The 14567-nt window shown below is 40.1% G+C and overlaps 1 long non-coding RNA gene across 1 annotated transcript; it reads right to left on the reverse strand.

Moving 5' to 3' along the window:
* Positions 1–3659: 3659 nt before the first annotated feature.
* Positions 3660–5054, reverse strand: LOC309497477. Its single transcript, XR_014205550.1, has 2 exons — positions 4615–5054; positions 3660–3844 (listed from the first exon to the last, which is right to left on the reverse strand). It is a non-coding gene; the product is annotated as an uncharacterized lncRNA (long non-coding RNA).
* Between the last annotated feature and the right edge of the window lie 9513 nt (positions 5055–14567).

The raw sequence follows: 14567 nt of genomic DNA on the forward strand, positions 1-14567 counted from the left end.
CCGAGCCTGCACTTCACGCCAGTCCATTTGAGCCAGCATTTCACGCTAGTCCAGATCAGCCTGCATGTGATGCCAGTCCAGTCGAGCCCCCCCGAGCAGGAGCTCAGTATTCGTCCTGGATCAGTCACAAGGATCGTCTGTCCCAAAGATCGCAAACTGGTCTCTAACAGTGCTGATCTGACATCCAAGTTGATCGACCCCCCCTTTGATGTCCGTCCGAAGAACTTGCAAGTATGCTTCACACAAAATCAGCCCAGCCAAACCCCCTCATCCTACCTGCCCGCCAGAGCCAGCCGCCTGCCCAGTCGAACCAGAGCCTGCAAGCGTCTGCCCAGTCGAGCCAGAGCCAGCAAGTGTCTGCCCAGTCGATATCGCTCACGACGACTGCCCAGCCGAGATTGCTCACAGCGACTGCCCAGCCGAGACAGCTCACAGTGACTGCCCAGCCGAGACTGCTTACAGCGACAGCCCAGCAGAGCCTTCGCCGCTGGTCCCATCCAGCTCAGAGCCCTCTTCGCCGCTGGTCCCGTCCAGCTCAGAGCCCTCTTCGCCGCTGGTCCCGTCCAGCTCAGAGACCTCTTCGCCGCTGGTCCCGTCCAGCTCAGAGCCCTCTTCGCCGCTGGTCCTGCCCAGCTCAGAGCCCTCTTCGCCGCTGGTCCTGCCCAGATCAATGCCCTCTTCATCGCTGGATCTGCCCAGCACCGAGCCCTCATCGCTGCCCAGCACCGAGCCCTCATCGCTGCCCAGCACCGAACCCTCATCGCTGCCCAGCACCGAGCCCTCTTCACGGTCCCTATCAGCCCGGTTAGAGACTGTTTTTAACCATCCTTCTCAGGTACCCGGGACTTTCCCCAAGTATTTTTTTTGGGGGGGCCAAAGGCCTCCGTCCTGGCCACTCGAGGGACCACGGCCACCCGAAGGGTCTTCTCCGCCATGGCCACCCGAAGGGTCCTCACCGCCGTGGCCACCCGAAGGGTCTTCTCTGCCATGGCCACCCGAAGGGTCCTCTCCGCCATGGCCACCCGAAGGGTCCTCTCCGCCTTGGCCACCCGACGGGTCCGCACCGCCATGGCCACCCGAAGGGTCCACACCGCCATGGTACCCTGCTCTGCCTGCACCTCCTTGGTCCCCTGTTCTGTCTGCACCGTCTTGATCACCTCCTCCTCTGTCTGTCCTGCCACCATCCTGGAGTCTCCTGTCTGTCCTGTTCCTGTTCTCCCTCCAGCCACTAGGATGCCCACCCCCCCTCCCAGGTTCTGCCATCTACGGCGCGGGTCGCGCCTAGCGGGAGGGGGGAGTAATGTCACATTCACCGTCTGTCATCGTCCTGTCTTCACTACAGTTCCCAGGATCCTCCTTGTCTCCACACCTGAACTCACTCCCTCAATTACCAACCTGTTCATCATCATCATCTGTGTCACCTGTGCTTACCTCTTGTCTTTTTGTTTGTTCTGTGTATATAAGCCCAGTGTTTTCAGTCTGTTAGTGGTCTGTCGTTGTTGCTACATGTGTGGTTGTTCTGTTCTTGTTCCCTGAGAAACCTGTCCATGTAATATCTTGTTTGTTTAAATAAACACTGCTGCAATTGAGATCCCGCTTCTGATCCTGCTTCAACAGCCTGTGACAAATACCAGTTATCACTTATCACAGTTATCATTGTCACCTTAGTGAAACAATTAATTTGTGAAACAACATATGAAAGTGTACATGTCCAATTTGGGTCTCAGGGTTTTTCCTGGCTCAAAATGAGGTGGAGGTAAAATCCTAATAATGTATTTAAAAAATATTGTAATTAAATTTGTATTTTTCGTAGGTCATCATATAGCCTAATGTGTTTCCCCACATTATTTTTGTGGGTGGAGCTCAGTACCTCTAGGGCGGTCCGGTGGCATGGTGATTTATTCAGAATGAGACAGTTAATGAATCGGTAATTGAATCTTTGACTCAACCGATTCGTTTAAAACGCTGAATCATTCAGTAATGCAACAAGTGTTGCTGTGAGATGCGCTATGGTTCTGCTGTGATCTTTGTTTGGAACTATTTTCGCTGCTGTAACAGAACAAAAACAGTCATTGCGTCTAAAATGTTAGTGACTTAATTTTAACTATTTGTTTATTGAACTGTTATGAAATCAGTGTCTCGGTTTCAATCTTGGTGGCATTCAGGAAAACAGCACTCTGGTCATGTGTAGTGATGGCAAAATGAGGCTTCCTGAACCACTGAGACCTCGCAGCCCATTGCTTCAGCCAAAGGTTCATTACTCGAAGCTTCATTCAACATTCCTCACTAGTGACACCTAGCTACTGTGCAAAGAAATAGCAGACAAATTCATTCATTCTGAACCAGTGTCCCGTCCCCCATTTTATTTATTTATTTATTTTCTTCTCACTGTTAATGTCTGTAACCTTTAATTTGCAATAATAAAAAGACCTGAGCAGACATTTGTCCATTGCCTGGGTATAAAATAAAATATGCATCTTTCTCTGTCTGAATTTACTTGTGCAGAGACAACTGTCACACACAGTTAATTAATTATTCATAAATTGTTTGGATAGTGACAGTATGAACAACAAAAGTGAGATTGTGTTGAGTGCAGTGCTTATGGTGGAGGGAGTGTAATAAAGCAAACTGCAACAGAAAACTGCTTCCATTCATCCATTGACCAATTGCCAGCAAAACGGTTACAAAACTATCAAAATCTCTCATCTACGTAGGTAAGTCCATGTTTAATCATTCTTAAATAAGGGAAATGTGCTGCATGTGCGTGCTGCTGCTAATTGTAATGCGCCTCGAACTTGCTGACGTTAATGTTAGCATACTATGTTATTATAACTTATAACTTCGGTGCAAGCTAAATTGAGATTTTACTGTTAAACATTACCCATTTTACAAATAACTGACGCCAGCTAGCTGTTACTTTCTTTACTATCTTTCTTTAGATCTTGAGCAGTAGTTTATGGTTTATTTTGACGTGACAGTGGTTAATACTTTCTCAGTATCAGTTAATGTTAGCAGTCAGTGCAGTGCACATGGTAGGCTAACAATTCCTGTTATATATATATATATATATATATATATATATATATATATATAAATATAAAATGTCATTATGAATGATATAAAGCAAACATTACTGTTGAATTGTGTGCATTATTGCACCTCATTCTATTATGCTTTATATTAGATTAGATTAGATTTATCAAATAGTTGATGAAGAGACCTGTGTGCCCCCTCCAACTGATCCTGCTTTTTGGCCATCAAAGGTTTTAGACGCGGATCGGGTTGAAATAGTACGAAGAGGCCCATTTAAAGTCCCATCAGATTTTAATTTTCCAAAGGGACTAGATGGCAGGGCGTTTCATAGTAGCCTACAATTCAAAACGCTCTCAAATGGTTAGAAAATCATGAGAAGTTGGCTTGTTTACTCGCAACAGAACAATGCTGTGTTCTGTTTTGCGTGTAAGCTTTTCAGTTTGAAAGCTATAAAGCTGACTGCAGAGGGCCACAGTGACTGGTCCAACATAAACAGTAGTTTGAGGAGTCATGCAGGGCTGGACTGGCCATCTGGCATACCGGGCATTTGCCCGGTGGGCCGACGTGCTTTTTGGGCCGATACATCTCATACTCATACATAATATTTTTAATTTTTTACAAAAATGTTTTATGGCCCATAAAATTTGTACATCGGCGGCCCATTCGTTTTGTTTTGTTTAATTGGCGGCGCTGGATTTGTGCCGGTGTAATGCAGTGGTAAAAAAAAGTCAGTGTTAGTTTTTTTTTTTCTGACAGACCAGCCCATGAAACACGTAGATCAGCGGCCCATTGGTTCTTTTCTTGATTGACACTGGGCTGGGCTTGATTGACACTTGACAACTTTAAACGAGTGAGCGAGCGCGCAGCAGTGTCAGTGTGTATCTGTCAAAATAGTCAGCGAGATGGAGAAGAAACGCAAGGATTGTGCTGAGAATTAGCGTGAAAAAATAGAAACAGGCCCTTAAAGCAGACACTGTAAAATGTGTCAAAATATATGTTTTCTGCCCTTCATCAGCTCCAGTGATGATGATGATAGTGAGGAGGATCAGGAGAGAGATGAGAAAGTGTAGAGCCTGCGGTAAGCAGAACTACTTTCAAAACACTTAAGCTATGTCATGATCGAGTGTAGGAACCCATAACCCAGTTACAGATTATTTCCACATTGCATAGTTGACGATTACATAGACAGTATATAAAGACGATTACCGCAATTCACTAGAAATTTAATGAGAGGCGTTTGTAAACCATGTTTTCCGCCAAAATAAAAGCTTGATGCAGTTTGCGTCAAAATAAAAGATCATGGGCTTATCTCTTTCAAGTATAGAAATTGGTACAAAACTAATTATGAAAGTTTCCTTTATTTTTTAGTGCATTTGTTTTACAAAATATGGCTATTACTGTCATTGGATTAATATTCTAACTATTATTATGTAATAGGTGTAATGTAAAAGAGGTTTGAATTTTTCGTTTAATTTGCACACTGAATATGGGTTGGGGCTTTTAATTTTGAACTCACAAAGTGCACCAGATTGATGAATTTAACATTAAAATGCACAAAATTTTCTCACGGGGTGGGGGGGCATGCCCCCAGACCCCCCTAGAAGGACCGAGGTCCACTCCACCCACCACAGTTTGACCAAAAATCCTGTGAGAAACACTGGTATTGCTATGCCATTGCAGCTTATAGCTTGTTTTAGGATTCATCACTGTGGAGTATAGTTCAACTGTATTAATTAATAAATGTCAAATTTTCACTCGTTCCTATACTCACTCATTACATGGCATTAGTGGTTTTAAGGAATAGGAGTTGGTACACTGTAAAAAAAAAAATTGCATCCCCAAGTCAAAAATTTCAAGTGACCAATAACATCTAAATTTTCCAATTAGTCTGACGTATTATTTCTCATTGAGCCAATGTTAACAGACTTTTGCAACAAGAATTTCACTTGGGCCAATTGAAAAATGTAGATGTTATCGGTCACTTGAAATTTTTGATTTGGGAGGGTTAGAATTTTTTTTACAGTGTATGCATATAATTAAGGGCGTGCAAAGATGGGTAGTATTTATGATCATATAGTGGGCCAGTCTGGGCCAAAATGCCCGGGCCGATTTTTTGTCCCAGTCCAGCCCTGGAGTCATGAATGTAGCTCAGACCATGCCCAGTGCATGTTTAAAGACCCACTCCGATGAAAATCATGTTTTTCTAGGTGTTAACATGTTCTTGTGGCATTTTTCTTATGCTAGAGGACATATCTTGAGAAAAATAAGCTCAAAGTTGTATTTCTGAGTATTTCTGCATTCAAATGGCTGTGAATCAGTAGCAGACGCTAAAATGCCGGCTAAAATAGACTGGAGTTGTGACGTAGTAACTCCACTGGGCGGGGCCACAAGCTCATACTCCCCTTCGCCCCGCACGCTCAGGTTCTGAGGAGTAGAGAAGACGATGGCGGATCAATACCTATGTGCGGTAGCGGGTTGCAATGCTAAGAGGAGAGATATTGGTATTAGCTTTCATGCTTTACCAAAACATGTTGCTGTGAGAGATGAATGGATTACGTTCCAGGGTTCCAGACTGCAACCATTTTTTGAGAATGTGCGAGTTAAAATTTTATGTGGTCGCATTTGTGCGAGTGCATGGTCATGTACTACTCAGTTAAATTCACGCATGAATTTTCCTGCATTGAACTTGTTTTAGCGCCCGCCAAAGTGAATTTTTGTCCAGCCAAAGTCTTATTTGATCGGTGAGTAATGTAGATGAACTGCTGCGCTTGTGACAGGACATGTTTATAACTGAAAGAACGAGCAGAGAGAGAGACCCGGACGCGCGCGCGCGCACTCTCTGTCTTCGGAGCCAGGCGAAAATGTAAACAAGACCTCACCGTCTCCAAACTAAGCGCTGTCTTGCTCTCTCTCCCTCGCACATATTAATCAAAATAAATCGACACGGCGGTAAAAGGTCGGAAGACCAAAGTTTCGTGTGGAGCATTCTGAGATTTTTTCTTCTTTTTCTGAATTGCCGCTGGGTGTGAATTGTGCTAAATAATTTGCCTTATCTTCTCTGAAAAGCGTTCCGGACATTCAGCTGACATAAAACAACACTTTAATTAAACGAAAAAAACTATCCAGTGATGAAATGTTTTCTGTGTTGACAGAAAGAAAGAAAGACAGAAAGAGGCTGTTGCTGCCTATGTATCTCGCTTCAGCCAACGGCTCCGCCCACAACGCAGAGGCGAATTGCTAATGAGCTACTGCCGCTCTGCTGAAGCGAAGTCCCAGAAAACGGCACAGGTTTTGTGATTTTGGCTAAAAACGGCATAATCATCATTTAAAGACCACTGAGAATGTTTAAAAATAGCTCAAAATATGATCGGAGTGGGACTTTAAATGGAGAGAACTGGACATGCGTTTACAGACAAATATGACAATAGACCACCAGGCACTGACATTGCTGGAGGCAGAAAAAAGAAGGTGGCGAGATGTTCTCAAACGCTTACTTAAAATAACCCTATCTCTTGCCTCAAGGAATTTGTCATTTAGAGGCTCTTCACAGTGTCTGTATGAGCCAGATGGGCTGTTTTTGGGGCCCTTGAGATGTTCTGACATGCCCTGACATTTGTGCTTTTTTCAGTTGCATATAAACATATTAATGGCAAAGGTGTAAATTCACTCTATATAGCACAAACAGGGCTACCATAATATGTGAGCCACGTGTATGTACATGTTTTCATTTTTGAGAGAATAATGTTTATGCATGGTTATTGAAAAAACTAAAAACTAAAATTTCTGAAATAAGGCCACAAAACACATAGTAAATATGTGTCAATAAGACTTTTGACTAATGGATGTCCTCGCCTAGTTTTTTCTTCAAAATTATGTGAAAATAGTCTTGCTTTATCGTTCACATAAAACCATAGATTGATTTAAATTGATGTAAAACAGGTTTTGCTTGGAAAGCCAATATGCGAGGGGGGCGTGAACGAGGAGTGGTTTACACCTGAGAATACAATGTCCCACCCACTCTGGTGCTATTTTATTAAAAAGGTTACAATTACAACAATAATTACAATTTCAACAATATTTCAAGTGTACTCTTTCTTTGTAAAAAAAAAAAAAGATTATAGGCCTACATTTTATCTATGTATTCATTAGTTTGAATGTAGTCAACATTGGAACAGCTAACATCTTAGTTGATGACTTTATTTTTGACAAAAATAGATATAGAAATTGCTAAACAAAAGCTTATTTGACGTGGCAGTATATTCTACAGTAAAAACTGTACCCAAATCTAGTCAACAAGATGTTGTCTTTCATATTTCGCCTGACTGTAACGTTGTTTTCATGAAATATTGGGGCATATTGTTAATTTGCAGTTTAATACATTGCTTATACAAATAGCCTACATTTTATTTCAACATATTTCAGTCGATTTTTACTCATCTCAGTATAGCAATACAGTTTGCTAAAACATCATCATTCATTCACACACGCAATTTAAATTTAACTTCTGGCAAAGATGAAGTTGACGATAGGCTATTGACTCGCGATCTTCGCAGTAGGCTAGTGAACGCACCGGAGAAATGCACATTTATTAGGCTACATAGTTTTTTGTTTTGGCTGGTTTAGAACCAGCTTTCTGTAAATATATTTTTACATTTTTTAGACATGTGAGGCGAGTAGGCTACGGTCTGGTTAATGATGATCTCCAGTTCAAGCACCTTATGTTGTGATTGCTAGCCTATATTTACTTTAAATCCAGGAAATTTGTTAATGAAAAAATTATTAAAATTAAGATACAATTGATACAAAATGAAATTCGTTTTAAAGAAAGGATTTGTAGTTTCTGTTTTGAGGTCTCTGTGAAAGTTTGAAAGTCTTTTAGTGCGCTTTCAGAGCGCTCGCGTCCATAATGGAGAACTGTCACGTAATATTGTTTTTTCCTCATAAATGCGAACACGAAAAATAAAAGACAAAAGACTTTTAAGTAAAACTTACTCCGAAATTGTGTCCTCGGCGGAATTCGCTCTTCAAAATGCTGCCGTTCGTAGTCTGAGTTACAATCTTCCTCTGAGGAAACAACCCGGTATCATGCATTCTTCCTCGCTGTCCAGAATCATCTGAAGGGCGTCTTTACTGGAGAAGCGTGCCATACTCAAAACGCGATGAACTATCAGTAAGTCTGATGAAGAAACTGTGTTTTTATGGCATTGATCGGGGGGCGTATGCGATGCATACTAGATCACCTAAACTATTTACCATTTGAATAGCGCCGGGGGCGGGGCGGCCTCAACTCATTATAGAGATAATTAGGCAGAAGGAAAAACGGTACCTCTCCTTGCTTTCAAACGGATTACATGAGTTGAAAACATTTGTTTTTTATATAAATTACTTCATTTAAAAGAAGAGATTTCAAGCTTCATAAAGACATATCTCACGTGTCTGTGTGAGAAGTATTCGGTGAGTTATTGTTCATTTTCGGACGCGTTTCAGAATGGACTACACTGACAGAGAGAAGGCAGAACTCGCTTCGTGTTTATTTTTCTTTATTTGGCGAAAAGCTCAACACTTTGTTTTATTATGAGTATACACAAAAATAATACACATTTAACAGAATCGATTGATGTACGAAACTCCTATGAAAAATCAAAGTCAACAGAGTATTTATGAGTTTCTTTTACACTGATAAAAAAAAAGCGAGCTGGTATCGCCGGCGATACCGTCGACCTCAGGGGGTTAAAGGAAGTGGAGCTTTTAGCCAGTTTTGATCCCGTGATGGAGAACCACCTGACCAAGATAACCGATGAAAGCTCCCGAACGCATTATCTTGGACAGCAGACACAAAATGAACTGATCCAGATCATCTCCACCAAAACATTACAAACAATCCAGACACAGATTCAGGAAGCGAAATATTTCTCCATTATTCTTGACTGTACACCTGATATAAGCCACAAGGAACAAATGTCCCTCATCGTGCGAATTGTTGATTTGGTGCCAAAGCCAAATATCAAGGAGTATTTCCTTGGGTATATGGAGGTGGTTGAAACAACTGGCCTGAACCTGTCTACTGTCCTTCAAGACAAGTTGAAGGAACTCGACATTCCATTTGATAATTGCCGCGGACAGGCCTACGACAATGGAGCAAACATGAAGGGGAAAAAGCAAGGAGTTCAGGCCCGACTGCTACAACTTAACTCGAGGGCGTTGTTTGTTCCTTGCGCAGCTCATTCGATTAATCTTGTCATAGCTGATGCTGCTAAGTCGTCCAGGGATGCCACTGGCTATTTGCTTCTTCTCAGGAGCTACACAGCGATGGAGCATCTTGAAAAAACACGTCAACCTCACTGTGAAATCATGGAGTGATGTGAGGTGGGAGAGCAGGCTTAATAGTGTCACAGCTGCCAGAAGCCAAATTAAAGAAATCAGAAATGCGCTCAGAGGCTAGGCAAACTGTCAATGACTCAGTCGCAAAAATAGAGGCTCAAGCCCTGGCAGAAGGGGTGGCATCTTTTAGATTTCTGATCTGTTCTGTTGTCTGGTGTGAAATTCTTATGACCACTAACCAAGTAAACAAGCTTCTGCAGACTAGTTCAATGCAGATTGACATTGCTGTCAGGCTCATTGACAATGCCAAAACCTCCCTCTCCAGATACAGGCACATCAGTGTCAACTGCCAAGGAGCTTTGTGAGGCTATGAACATAGAGCCAGAGCTCAAGGAGAAAAGTCTCAGGAACACAAAAAGGCAGTTTGCATATGAGACTGCTGACGAGCCCTTCAGTGATGCCCTCAAAAGGCTTGAGGTAACTTTTTTCAATAGTGTTGTGGACTCAGCTTTGATGTCACTGCAGGAGCGTTTTGAGACCATGACCCAGGTCAGAGACAAATTTGGAGTGCAGCTTGATTTCAGCAGAGTGCACGGAATGTCCAAGGAGGACTTACAAAAAAAATGCATTGAAGTGCAGAAGACACTGACTGAGGAAGGAAATTCTGATATTGATGGACTTGAGATGGTTCAGGAAATCATCAACCTTCCTCAACTGTTCCCACAGACAACTGCCTTGGAGTTGCTCACATTTCTCCATGAGAATTGCCTTCAAGAGGTGTATCCAAATCTCTGGGTTGCTCTTAGAGTTAAATTAACTCTCCCTGTTACAGTTGCCTCTGCTGAGCGAAGTTTTTCAAAACTAAAGCTCATTAAAACATACTTGCGTTCAACAATGGGGCAGGAACATCTAAGTGGTCTTGCTGTCATCAGCATCAATGGTGAAGTGGCTCAGAAGCTGTCATATGATGACCTAATAAGTGATTTTGCAGCGAGGAAATGCAGACGTGTGGCTCTATAGAGCCTCCCAAAACTGGTGGAAATGCTTGATCCATACAGAATAGCATTATGGCTCTCTCAAAATGTATGTCTTTGGTTTATTTTGACAACATTTGGTCTAAGAAGATTTTGCACTTTACTTGAATGTGTGTTTTAGCTGTTCTACATAGCCTACTGTGTTTACAAAGTAAGTAAAGTTGTGACTTTTCATCCTCTAAATCTTTGTTTTATTTAAGAAGATTAACTATTCTTGTTTGTACTTATGGATGATTATTTAATGTAATTTTTTCAAAGTGACATTGAATTTGCGAAAAACATGTCTGGATTATTTTTTTATTTTTTTTTATTTTGCTATTCTGTTTACTGAAGAAAAGCTTGCACTTTCAAATGTGTAGTTTGTGTAGAATGTGTTTGTAAACACACAAAGCTGTGAAGATTTTACTTTCTCTTTTTAGTGTTCTTAAGTTTTATACTGTGATGCTGCTATTGTGTTATTGGTATTGAGTTATATGCTTGGTAATAAAAAGTTAAACTGGCAAAAACAAACTTTTTTTTTTTCCTCGGGGTCGGGGTGGGGGGCATCATAAAGGAATTATGCTTAGGGCACCAAAATGGCTAGCAGCGGCACTGTTAACCGAACTTACCTCAGTTAGCCTAACGGTTGAGATGCTAACAGACTTTTTCAAAGACACTAAACCATTTCTATAAAGTAAATATTCAACGGAAGCGAGTCATTTACATGAAAGAAAGTGTCATAAACATTTGTATGTACTAGTTGTGTAATTTTAGGGACTAAACTTACCTGAAAGTAGTTAAAACAACAATGACTACGTTTACATGCTGTCAAATATCGGGTTATGGTCGGGTTAAGGTCACTATTTGGGTTTCTGAAACATTCGGAATAACCCGTTTACATGCGTGAGTAGAGAGAGTTACTCCTGTATACATGGAATTTGTAATCAATTGGCAATATCCCGATGTAAACGGCGACGCACAGTTAGCGTCTGGACGTACGGACAAAGTTAAGACGCAATGTGCGTCATTTCCGATTCTTCTTTCTGTATCCAAAGGCAACAACAACAGCAGCAGCACGCGGATAATGAATAGTTCGGGGCAGATAGCGATCGCCTTTGTTTGCGATTTCCTCCTCGCTCCAAAAGTGTGGTGCTGTGCTGCGTCTCGCCATGTTTACCTCTACTTCTTGTTTACTTCCGGTATACTGCACGCAGGTTTTTGTATGCGCCGTCTATACTCAAAAGACCAAGATTCCTTGCGAATAGAACATGCGCAGAACACAAATCAATGTTCCTTTTGATGGGGATATGCCGATACGCGTTTACATGACCAAATATTCGGGTTAGAAAAGGGGTACCCCAGGGATAATATCCGGGTTTTTAAAAACCGGGATATGAGCATATCCGGGTTTTTGCCGGTGTTTACATGGCCGTGCGCGACCGGGTTATTGCTAATATCCGGGTTTTGAACGGGTTATTGGCTGCATGTAAATGTAGTCAATGAGAGATGGAGTTTTGCAGCTTATCAGTTGAGCTGCCCCCGTTTCCATGGTCCTGCAGCTCGAATTTTCAGCGAGTGCCCATTAAAACACGTAGAAGTCACGCAGCATTTACATACATTTAGAATTGATGGAGTGAATTATTTGATAATCAGAAAAAATATCCTCAAGCTTGATTCATTATTAAGTGGATAGTAGGTATGTGGCCATCGTCAAACTGTAAATGGAATGAGCATGAAAACAATGTTTGAAGTCATTATATATATATATATATATATATATATATATATATATATATATATATATATAATATAATGTAATGGTAAAAGTGGTGTAGAAATAAAATAGCAAAAACTACATGATATAAGGCATGAACATTTTCTCATATACACAAATTTACAGATGTAACATGAGGAACAATTTATAAGTTCAATTTATAAGTATTTTTTAAAATATATTTCAAATATTAAAAATGTATTTCAATATATTTAACAGTGCTTCATATGAATATATTAATATGCTATTTAAGTGCTGTTGTTTATTGGGGTCTATGGTGTTTATAGCACTGTGATGTTTTTATGGATGCATTATAGGCATATTTAAATGTAGTGATTGTTAACAAATGTTCAGAAATAGGTGTAGCCTACTTAATATACAGCACAAGTGTTTTCAACGAGATATAAACCACCAGGGAGCGCTTTTTGCTGGATTTCTGCCATGCCAAATCATGTAGATATTTATGGTTTGCGAACGTATATGTGCTTATAACACATTTATTGACGGGCCAACTTGATTTAACACAAAAAACAATGTCCAAATGACGTCTGGTGCTGGCTTGGTTAGTTTGGTCTAGTTTCGTTTTTGTAGACAAACGTGATATCTAGGTTTTTTTTTACTACTTAAAGAAAACGTACCAGAGTTTGGTATTTTAACAACGTTTTTAAAACGTCTTATTCCAACGTGCAGATTACGTTATTGTAACACCTGAATAAAACTTCTCCCAAAAGTTGTAGTTTGGTCTAGTTTCCTTTTAGTAGTAAACAAACGTGATGCATACATTTTTTTGACTACTTAAAGAAAACATACCAGTTTGGTATTTTCACAACGTTTTTAAAACGTTTTATTTTGGTTACATTATTTAAACATTTTTTTAAAAGTTTAAAAAAAGTTAAGACGTTGTACTACAACATTACCTAATTGCAACAAAAATACAACGTGAAAAGTTGTAAAAACGTTTTATTTTTGCTGGGGTATGCTCAATATTGTATTGAAATGATGTTCTAACCTGTGTAGTTGTAGTACTGATAAATAGTAAAAAGTAATTATTTACATAAATGTGATGCTTAAGTTATCCTAGTTTCTCTCTATATACATGAAAAATAGTTCATTTTTACAACATTTTAAATCACATGATTTTAAACCTAAATTTGATAGATTAATAGCATGTCGTCACCACAAGTAATTTTTTTATTTTTGTATGCGTGTATATAGAACATTTTAAAATTAAGCCATTTTATTTTATTTTATTCAGGTCATATTTGCTGTTGAGTGGAAGCAAAAATGAGTCAAGTAATTGTCTCTGTAATTTTAATCCTAAAGGTGCAATACAATAAGATCTGTAAACAACTTAAAATACCAGTACACATTCAAGTGAAAATGCAAAAATAATAACAGCATCAAGAAAAGAAATCTTGTCAGATGTCAAAAATAAAAAAAAGTGCTAAATGATATTTTGTCTGGTAAGAGTTCCTTCTTTAATGGCTCATTTTTCCACAGTGATCTGTACATAAGGTTCCTCTTAATTTGCTATTCAGTCTCTGCAAGACATGTGCGTACAGTAAACAAAAAAATCCTGAATTTAAGTCTAATATACAAACTGATCACAGCAGTCAGATCAAGCAGTTGTCACTCAAGTGACAATTTATATTTAACTTTATAAATAGTTGTCCTTGGGGCTATAGTGATTGCTGTCACAGATGAAGCTGCTGAGCAGTAACCTTCAAAGTCTTTGGTCGAGTAAAACGTACAAAGTATTCCTTTCCATCTTCAATAAAGCCTGGCGGGAAGTCTTTAAATAAGTCCCCACAACAAAGGCAACTGGTCAGTTTATATGGCACTCGATACATCTCCTTGTAGTCACTGGAGAATGCACTGGAGAATAACAGCGTCCAGTACGTGTTGGATCTGATCCAGCTACATCATCATGCTACAGGATGCAGCGAGGACCTCTTGATCATATTGGCTATGTGCTACTATCTGTTGTCATTGGCAACTGATCGCGTTGCACACGCTGTGCTTTAGCATTGACAATTCATGATGCAAACTGCAAACGGAACAATTTCTGCTGTGGCACAGCTCTAAAAAAATACATAGTTAACAGTCAATATTCAGTTGAGTCACTTCAGCGTTATCGGACACGCTTGGTCTTATCTAGTTCTTGGAAACACAGCTTTCTTAAAGCTATAGTGTATTGTATACCATGCTTGCATAATGCATTGTTGTTGGGTTTTTTTAGGGCTTACATTTTTTATAGGCTCAATTCAACATGGTTGTATTTTTATGCTGTGTACTGTGTATATATATATATATATATATATATTTATTTTAGTTATTGAAACACTGCTTCTTTTAAAGGCTACCTAGTGTCTATTGAAACTGCTTGCTTTAAAAGCTAGTTGCTATTGGAAGCATGGTCGTTTTAC

The sequence above is a fragment of the Leuciscus leuciscus genome, assembly GCF_965113295.1.
Source record: "Leuciscus leuciscus genome assembly, chromosome: 4".
Lineage (NCBI taxonomy): Eukaryota > Metazoa > Chordata > Actinopteri > Cypriniformes > Leuciscidae > Leuciscus > Leuciscus leuciscus.